This window comes from Salmo trutta, chromosome 38, assembly GCF_901001165.1.
Source record: "Salmo trutta chromosome 38, fSalTru1.1, whole genome shotgun sequence".
Classification (NCBI taxonomy): Eukaryota; Metazoa; Chordata; class Actinopteri; order Salmoniformes; family Salmonidae; genus Salmo; species Salmo trutta.
Genome location: NC_042994.1, coordinates 29,494,589 through 29,503,590, shown reverse-complemented (window position 1 = coordinate 29,503,590; position 9,002 = coordinate 29,494,589). Strand labels below are relative to the sequence as shown.

Here is a 9,002-nt window from a genome sequence, read left to right as displayed (position 1 = left end):
ATAACAACAGAGTGGTGTTGAGGAGCTCCACCTACATGTAATAATAATAACAGAGTGATGAGGAAGAGCTCCACCTACATGTAATAATAATAATAACAACAGAGTGGTGTTGAGGAGCTCCACCTACATGTAATAATAATAATAACAACAGAGTGATGAGGAGGAGCTCCACCTACATGTAATAATAATAATAACAACAGAGTGGTGTTGAGGAGCTCCTCCTACATGTAATAATAATAATAACAACAGAGTGGTGTTGAGGAGCTCCACCTACATGTAATAATAATAATAACAACAGAGTGATGAGGAAGAGCTCCACCTACATGTAATAATAATAATAACAACAGAGTGATGTTGAGGAGCTCCACCTACATGTAATAATAATAATAACAACAGAGTGATGAGGAGGAGCTCCACCTACATGTAATAATAACAACAGAGTGATGAGGAGGAGCTCCACCTACATGTAATAATAATAATAACAACAGAGTGGTGTTGAGGAGCTCCACCTACATGTAATAATAATAATAACAACAGAGTGGTGAGGAGGAGCTCCACCTACATGTAATAATAATAATAACAACAGGGTGATGAGGAGGAGCTCCACCTACATGTAATAATAATAATAACAACAGAGTGGTGAGGAGGCGCTCCACCTACATGTAATAATAACAACAGAGTGGTGAGGAGGAGCTCCACCTACATGTAATAATAATAATAACAACAGAGTGGTGAGGAGGAGCTCCACCTACATGTAATAATAACAACAGAGTGGTGAGGTGGAGCTCCACCTACATGTAATAATAACAACAGAGTGGTGAGGTGGAGCTCCACCTACATGTAATAATAACAACAGAGTGGTGTTGAGGAGCTATACCTACATGTAATAATAATAATAACAACAGAGTGGTGTTGAGGAGCTCCACCTACATGTAATAATAATAATAACAACAGAGTGGTGTTGAGGAGCTCCACCTACATGTAATAATAATAATAACAACAGAGTGGTGTTAGGAGCTCCACCTACATGTAATAATAATAATAACAACAGAGTGGTGTTGAGGAGCTCCACCTACATGTAATAATAATAATAACAACAGAGTGATGAGGAGGAGCTCCACCTACATGTAATAATAATAATAACAACAGAGTGGTGTTGAGGAGCTCCACCTACATGTAATAATAATAATAATAACAGAGTGGTGTTGAGGAGCTCCACCTACATGTAATAATAATAATAACAACAGAGTGGTGTTGAGGAGCTCCACCTACATGTAATAATAATAATAACAACAGAGTGGTGTTGAGGAGCTCCACCTACATGTAATAATAATAATAACAACAGAGTGGTGTTGAGGAGCTCCACCTACATGTAATAATAATAATAACAACAGAGTGGTGTTGAGGAGCTCCACCTACATGTAATAATAATAATAACAACAGAGTGGTGTTGAGGAGCTCCACCTACATGTAATAATAACAGGGTGATGAGGAGGAGCTCCACCTACATGTAATAATAATAATAACAACAGAGTGGTGTTGAGGAGCTCCACCTACATGTAATAATAATAATAACAACAGAGTGGTGTTGAGGAGCTCCACCTACATGTAATAATAATAATAACAACAGAGTGGTGTTGAGGAGCTCCACCTACATGTAATAATAATAATAACAACAGAGTGGTGTTGAGGAGCTCCACCTACATGTAATAATAATAATAACAACAGAGTGGTGTTGAGGAGCTCCACCTACATGTAATAATAATAATAACAACAGAGTGATGAGGAAGAGCTCCACCTACATGTAATAATAATAATAACAACAGAGTGGTGTTGAGGAGCTCCACCTACATGTAATAATAATAATAACAACAGAGTGGTGTTGAGGAGCTCCTCCTACATGTAATAATAATAATAACAACAGAGTGGTGAGGAAGAGCTCCACCTACATGTAATAATAATAATAACAACAGAGTGGTGTTGAGGAGCTCCTCCTACATGTAATAATAATAATAACAACAGAGTGGTGTTGAGGAGCTCCTCCTACATGTAATAATAATAATAACAACAGAGTGGTGAGGAAGAGCTCCACCTACATGTAATAATAATAATAACAACAGAGTGATGAGGAAGAGCTCCACCTACATGTAATAATAATAATAACAACAGAGTGGTGTTGAGGAGCTCCACCTACATGTAATAATAATAATAACAACAGAGTGGTGTTGAGGAGCTCCACCTACATGTAATAATAATAATAACAACAGAGTGATGAGGAAGAGCTCCACCTACATGTAATAATAATAATAACAACAGAGTGGTGAGGAAGAGCTCCACCTACATGTAATAATAATAATAACAACAGAGTGGTGAGGAAGAGCTCCACCTACATGTAATAATAATAATAACAACAGAGTGGTGTTGAGGAGCTCCTCCTACATGTAATAATAATAATAACAACAGAGTGGTGTTGAGGAGCTCCTCCTACATGTAATAATAATAATAACAACAGAGTGGTGAGGAGGAGCTCCACCTACATGTAATAATAATAATAACAACAGGGTGGTGAGGAGGAGCTCCTCCTACATGTAATAATAATAATAACAACAGAGTGGTGTTGAGGAGCTCCACCTACATGTAATAATAATAATAACAACAGAGTGGTGAGGAAGAGCTCCACCTACATGTAATAATAATAATAACAACAGAGTGGTGTTGAGGAGCTCCTCCTATTCTTCTTGCGCTTCGCCAAGCTGTTGTCAAGGAAGTGTGTTTTTGTTTATACATGACCTCCTACCCCCACATACCTTCAACCAATCATGTCAGTGTGGAGTTATACGGAGCCCTCTGCATTGTTACAACATTTGAGAGGCGCACGGCGATGCGGTGTGCTCGATTTAGTCTCCGGAGGCTCCGCAAGTGCGTCACACCCTCCACAGGGAGCCTCCGAACAGCATTGCTGGATCAAGCAAATATCAGCTATTTCTGTCCGACAGTAATTTAGCCATTCATAGTCATGACTGGTTTGAGCTACAGAGCCTTCAGAAAGTATTCTCACCCCTTGACTTATTCCACATTTTGTTGTGTTATAGCCTGAAATTAAAGTTGATTCAATTTATATTTTCTGTCATTGGCCTACACACAATACTCCATAATGTCAAAATGGAATTATGCTTTCGACATTTTTACAAATGAATGAAAAGCTGAAATGTCTTGAGTCAGTTAAGTGTTCATCCCCTTTGTTATGACAAGCATAAATAAGTTCAGGAGTGAAAATGTGCTTAACAAGTCACATAATAAGTTGCATGGACTCTGTGTGCAATAATACTGTTTAACATGATTTTTGAATGACTACCTCATCTCTGTACCCCACACATACAATTACCTGTGAGGTCCCTCAGTCCAGCAGTGAATTTCAAACACAGATTCAACCACAAAGACCAGGGAGGTTTTCCAATGACTCGCAAAGAAAGGCACTTATTGGTAGATGGGTAAAAAAACTTTTGAGCATGGTAAAGTTATTAATTACATTTGCGAATATGGTTTACTACATTTCCTATGATACATAACAGGACATAAACAAATGGGTTTAAAGGAATACCTCTGTAAATGTCTGAAGCACAACAAAATGTTTTTCATTGTTTATTTTATTTTCTTATTTTAAAAGCCCAAACAAAGAACTACTGATGCTGTAAATGAGTGCACTAAATAAAATGACTCTTCATATGTATCTGTCCCTACCAAATGAATCACGATCACCTGACTCTTCATATGTACCTGTCCCTACCAAATGAATCACGATCACCTGACTCTTCATATGTACCTGTCCCTACCAAATGAATCACGATCACCTGACTCTTCATATGTATCTGTCCCTACCAAATGAATCACGACCACCTGACTCTTCATATGTATCTGTCCCTACCAAATGAATCACGACCACCTGACTCTTCATATGCATCTGTCCCTACCAAATGAATCACGACCACCTGACTCTTCATATGCATCTGTCCCTACCAAATGAATCACGATCACCTGACTCTTCATATGTATCTGTCCCTACCAAATGAATCACGACCACCTGACTCTTCATATGTATCTGTCCCTACCAAATGAATCACGACCACCTGACTCTTCATATGTACAGTTGAAGTCGGAAGTTTACATACACCTTAGCCAAATACATTTAAACTCAGTTTTCCACAATTCCTGACATTTAATCCTAGTAAAAATTCCCTGTCTTAGGTCAGTTAGGATTACCACTTTATTTTAAGTATGTGACATGTCAGAATAATAGTAGATAGAAGGATTTATTTCAGCTTTTATGTCTTTCATCACATTCCCAGTGGGTCAGAAGTTTACATACACTCAATTAGTATTTGGTAGATTTGCCTTTAAATTGTTTAACTTGGGTCAAACATTTTGGGTAGCCTTCCACAAGCTTCCCACAATAAATTGGGTTAATTTTGGCCCATTCCTCCTGACATAGCTGGTGTAACTGAGTCAGGTTTGTAGGCCTCTTTGCTCGCACACGCTTTTTCAGTTCTGCCCACACATTTTCTATAGGTTTGAGGTCAGGGCTTTGTGATGGCCACTCCAATACCTTGACCTTGTTGTCCTTAAGCCATTTTGCCACAACTTTGAAAGTATCCCTCAGCAAAGCACCCCCACAACATGATGCTGCCACCCCTGTGCTTCACGGTTGGGATGGTGTTCTTGGGCTTGCAAGGCTCCCCCTTTTTCCTCCAAACATAACGATGGTCATTATAGCCAAACAGTTCTATTTTTGTTTCATCAGACCAGAGGACATTTCTCCAAAAAGTACGATCTTTGTCCCCATGTGCTGTTGCAAACCGTAATCTGGCTTTTTTATGGCGGTTTTGGAGCAGTGGCTTCTTCCTTGCTGAACAGCCTTTCAGGATATGTAGATATAGGAGTTGTTTTACTGTGGATATAGATACTTTTGTACCTGTTTCCTCCAGCATCTTCACAAGGTCCATTGCTGTTGTTCTGGGATTGATTTGCACTTTTCGCACCAAAGTACGTTCATCTCTAGGAGACAGAATGCGTCTCCTTCCTGAGCGGTATGATGGCTGCGTGGTCCCATGGTGTTTATTCTTGGGTACAATTGTTTGTACAGATGAATATGGTACCTTCAGGCGTTTGGAAATTACTCCCAAGGATGAACCAGACTTGTGGAGGTCTGCAATTTTTTTTCTGGGATCTTGGCTGATTTCTTTTGATTTTTCCATGATGTCAAGCGAGAGTTTGAAGGTAGGCCTTGAAATACATCTACAGGTACACCTCCAATTGACTCAAATGATGTCAATTAGCCTATCAGAAGCTTCTAAAGCCATGACATCATTTTCTGGAATTATCCATGCTGTTTAAAGGCACAGTCAACTAGTGTATGTAAACTTCTGACCCACTGGAATTGTGATACAGTGAATTATAAGTGAAATAATCTGTCTGTAAACAATTGTTGGAAAAATTACTTGCACAAAGTAGATGTCCTAACCGACTTGCCTAAACTATAGTTTGTTAACAAGAAATTTGTGGAGTGGTTGAAAACCGATTTTTAATGACTCCAACCTAAGTGTATGTAAACTTCCGACTTCAACTGTATCTGTCCCTACCAAATGAATCACGACCACCTGACTCTTCATCTGTATCTGTCCCTACCAAATGAATCACAACCACCTGACTCTTCATCTCTACCTGTCCCTACCAAATGAATCACGACCACCTGACTCTTCATCTGTATCTGTCCCAACCAAATGAATCACGACCACCTGACTCTTCATATGTATCTGTCCCTACCAAATGAATCACGACCACCTGACTCTTCATCTGTATCTGTCCCTGTCAAATGAATCACGACCACCTGACTCTTCATATGCATCTGTCAAACATTGTTTTGTTTTATTCTTACCAAATAAATAAGTACTGGTAGGAGACATCTTCTTCAGACATGTTATATTTCCCACCACTTGTTCGTCTGTCTGTTACGTGTTCCGTTCCTGATATACTTTACAAGAACGAAACTACGGCCCTTCTGCACAAAGCTTGTTGGTCATAAAGAATTACTTCAACAACATTGTTTACTGTCACCATTTTATTAACTCTGGTTGAGGTTCGGCTATAAACGCTAACCACCCTTTAAAATGGACAACATATCTTTAGATCCAGGTTATGTGTGTAAATCCGGTCCATTACTGCTACTACCCATACTACCTGTTCTGCTACTACCCATACTACCTGTTCTGCTACTACCCATACTACCTGTTCTACACTACCCATACTACCTGTTCTACTACTACAACCCATATTACCCATACTACCTGTTCTACACTACCCATACTACCTGTTCTACACTACCCATACTACCTGTTCTACTACTACCCATACTACCTGTTCTACTACTACAACCCATATTACCCATACTACCTCTACTACTACTACCCATACTACCTGTTCTACTACTACCCATACTACCTGTTCTACTACTACCCATACTACCTGTTCTACTACTACCCATACTACCTGTTCTACAACTACCCATACTACCTGTTCTACTACTTGTTATTGACTCGACTCTTATTGTTGATATGTACTGTATTGTTGAGGGAGCTAGCACATTCACATATCCCTGCATCTTTTATACCTGCTGTAAACTGTGTATGTGACCAATACAATTTGATTTAACTGTCAATCGTTAATACAAAAACTCCTAGGCAAGAATGTGAGCAGAGTATAATAATTGATGTTTGAAACAGACAAAGTGCAATACCTTTCCCAGTGATATATATATACAGGAACCACCACCATGGAATTCTACCCACAGGAGTCATTTAGAATGTTTGAAGACGAGCCTTTCAGAACCTGGAATCAGGACACACCTGATCCAATACTTTATCCAATGGTCCAGTGAGAGGAAGTCAGTTGTATCGAGTTCTACTTCATGGGCGGGTGTCCCGATTCTCCACAAGTGTGCGAATTTGCACACTTTGGGAGAATCTCAATTGCCTTCGATTCCTCGCGTCCTCTCTCCTCACCTCCTTCTCAAAACCCATTGGATAAGAAAGTCAGAGCCGGAGGGGACCTCTGACCTTCTCATCCAATGGGTTTTTGAGAAGCCGACGCGAGGAATTGAGGTTCTCCTATTCTCTAATGGATTTGACAATGGTGGAAGATCTCTCCAGCCAATGCTTGTAACAATCCCATGCTTTTAAATCCATGTCTGGGACGGTGCCACTCATGGAAAAGAGTGGAGAAATAGGACTTTTTTTGGTCAGTTGTAGAGTTCTATTTCCATCAGTTTGTCTTTTGTGTCCTTCATGTCATCTGGTCCCAAATCCCTCCCCAGATCTGTCAACATGGAAAGGTGAGGGCCAAAGGGTACGTGATAGGTAGGGGTTTGGACGGGGGTTCTAAGTCTAAGGTTCTGTTCCAATACTTAGAGATGCACAGTAGAGCTGCGGGCGATAGGGTCACAAACCATATCGCCATAAATTGCCTGAACTGATGTGGATAACAACATATAGAACAATACGTTTATAGCATCAATGTGCACCACAGTTTTAATCAATTATCCTTTTAAAAATACTACTACTAGTCTGATGACTGTAGCTATGAATTGTCCCATTAACAATCACCCATATTAACAAACTAATTTCATTTCAAACGTTCTACTATAGGGTTATTTATCGTAATGAATGACAGAGCAAAACGCCCTGCAATTAGTGATTGGTACGTTCGCTGTAGATAATTTTGGGTTTAATGTCCCAGCTCTAGTACATAGCCTGTAGTCTTGTGGTAACACAGCTGGATGCTCTATGTACAGTGAGGGAAAAAAGTATTTGATTCCCTGCTGATTTTGTACATTTGCCCACTGACAAAGAAATGATCAGTCTATAATTTTAATGGTAGGTTTATTTGAACAGTGAGAGACAGAATAACAACAAAAAAATCCAGAAAAACGCATGTCAAAAATGTTATAAAATTATTTGCATTTCAATGAGGGAAATAAGTATTTGACCCCTCTGCAAAACATGACTTAGTACTTGGTGGCAAAACCCTTGTTGGCAATCACAGAGGTCAGACGTTTCTTGTAGTTGGCCACCAGGTTTGCACACATCTCAGGAGGGATTTTGTCCCACATCTCTTTGCAGATCTTCTCCAAGTCATTAAGGTTTTGAGGCTGACGTTTGGCAACTCGAACCTTCAGCTCCCTCCACAGATTTTCTATGGGATTAAGGTCTGGAGACTGGCTAGGCCACTCCAGGACCTTAATGTGCTTCTTCTTGAGCCACTCCTTTGTTGCCTTGGCCGTGTGTTCTGGATCATTGTCATGCTGGAATACCCATCCACGACCCATTTTCAATGCCCTGGCTGAGGGAAGGAGGTTCTCACCCAAGATTTGACGGTACATGGCCCCGTCCATCGTCCCTTTGATGCGGTGAAGTTGTCCTGTCCCCTTAGCAGAAAAACACCCCCAAAGCATAATGTTTCCACCTCCATGTTTGACGGTGGGGATGGTGTTCTTGGGGTCATAGGCAGCATTCCTCCTCCTCCAAACACAGCGAGTTGAGTTGATGCCAAAGAGCTCCATTTTGGTCTCATCTGACCACAACACTTTCACCCAGTTGTCCTCTGAATCATTCAGATGTTCATTGGCAAACTTCAGACGGGCATGTATATGTGCTTTCTTGAGCAGGGGGACCTTGCGGGCGCTGCAGGATTTCAGTCCTTCACGGCGTAGTGTGTTACCAATTGTTTTCTTGGTGACTATGGTCCCAGCTGCCTTGAGATCATTGACAAGATCCTCCCGTGTAGTTCTGGCTGGATTCCTCACCGTTCTCATGATCATTGCAACTCCACGAGGTGAGATCTTGCATGGAGCCCCAGGCCGAGGAAGATTGACAGTTCTTTTGTGTTTCTTCCATTTGCGAATAATCGCACCAACTGTTGTCACCTTCTCACCAAGCTGCTTGGCGATGGTC

At 40.5% G+C, this 9,002-nt stretch overlaps 1 long non-coding RNA gene across 1 annotated transcript; it reads right to left on the bottom strand.

The window, feature by feature from the left end:
* Positions 1–3,629: 3,629 nt before the first annotated feature.
* Positions 3,630–3,937, bottom strand: LOC115178510 (uncharacterized). The gene is made up of 2 exons (XR_003872642.1): positions 3,778–3,937; positions 3,630–3,731 (listed from the first exon to the last, which is right to left on the bottom strand). It is a non-coding gene; the product is annotated as an uncharacterized LOC115178510 (long non-coding RNA).
* Positions 3,938–9,002: the final 5,065 nt, after the last annotated feature.